Here is a 1,141-nt window from a genome sequence, read left to right on the forward strand (position 1 = left end):
GTACCATGATAAACAAACACCCCCCTTTTTTTTTGTGATGAGACTTGTGTGTATATATTTCATAAAATTTATTTTTTGTCTATGTATTGCTTTGCATATAGATGGATTCAACAAGAAGAAATAAAAGAGAGAGAGAGATGGGGAAAAGAGGGGTTCAGCTATGTTTCTAATTTTCATGTACAACAATTTATAGATTCTTTTTGAAAAATATTGGTGGCCCTGAAAAGGGCCGTTATGTTTTGGTGAAAAAAATCACACTTCTTAAGCACGTTCTCCACGGATTCTTCGGGCCAATTGGATATCCTTTGGCATGATGGTTACTCTCTTGGCGTGAATTGCGCACAAGTTGGTATCCTCGAAGAGGACCGACCAAGTAGGCTTCGCTGGCTTCCTGTAGGGCCATGACGGCTGAACTCTGGAATCGGAGATCAGTTTTGAAGTCCTGGGCGATTTCACGGACTAATCTCTGGAAGGGGAGTTTCCCTGATGAGGAGCTCTGTGCTCTTCTGGTATCTCCTGATTTCTCGGAGAGCGACTGTTCCTGGCCTGTATCTATGTGGTTTCTTGACTCCACCGGTTGCAGGTGCGCTCTTACGGGCGGCCTTGGTGGCAAGTTGTTTTCTTGGAGCTTTACCTCCGTGGATTTACGTGCAGTTTGCTTTGTTCGTGCCATGATTATTAGCTCTGTGGACGATTTGCTACAGAAAGAATACTTGAAAATTTCGGTGAATGTGTTTTTGTGCTTGCCGGAGGATTGAAATCACGGTGACGATTGGATCACCACTTACATAAAGCTGGCGTTGATTGGTCCGCATATCTTAAATCTGATTGACTGATTTGTAAGGGACTTTGACAGTTTTCAATCCATTTTTTACTGAAAAACTGCTCAACCCAAGCTGACAGTAAAAATGCCCCCTTTTTTTCATTCAAAATTACAGTTTCTGATCATCAATCATTGCTCAACAATAGTAAATTAGTGTCACGGTTTCAATATGATAAATCTGAAGAAGAAAAAAATAATAATGAAAAAAGGTCAAAATACATGCAGAAACATTAAGGAAAGGAAAGAAAAATAAAACAGGAAAAAATAAAAATAAAATGCAGTTTGAACACTAACAAAGCGAAATCTAATGCAAAAACA

At 39.5% G+C, this 1,141-nt stretch overlaps 1 pseudogene; it reads right to left on the reverse strand.

Moving 5' to 3' along the window:
- Positions 1–216: 216 nt before the first annotated feature.
- Positions 217–673, reverse strand: LOC139505947 (histone H3-like; annotated as a pseudogene).
- Positions 674–1,141: the final 468 nt, after the last annotated feature.

The sequence above is a fragment of the Mytilus edulis genome, unplaced genomic scaffold (assembly GCF_963676685.1).
Source record: "Mytilus edulis unplaced genomic scaffold, xbMytEdul2.2 SCAFFOLD_1660, whole genome shotgun sequence".
Classification (NCBI taxonomy): Eukaryota; Metazoa; Mollusca; class Bivalvia; order Mytilida; family Mytilidae; genus Mytilus; species Mytilus edulis.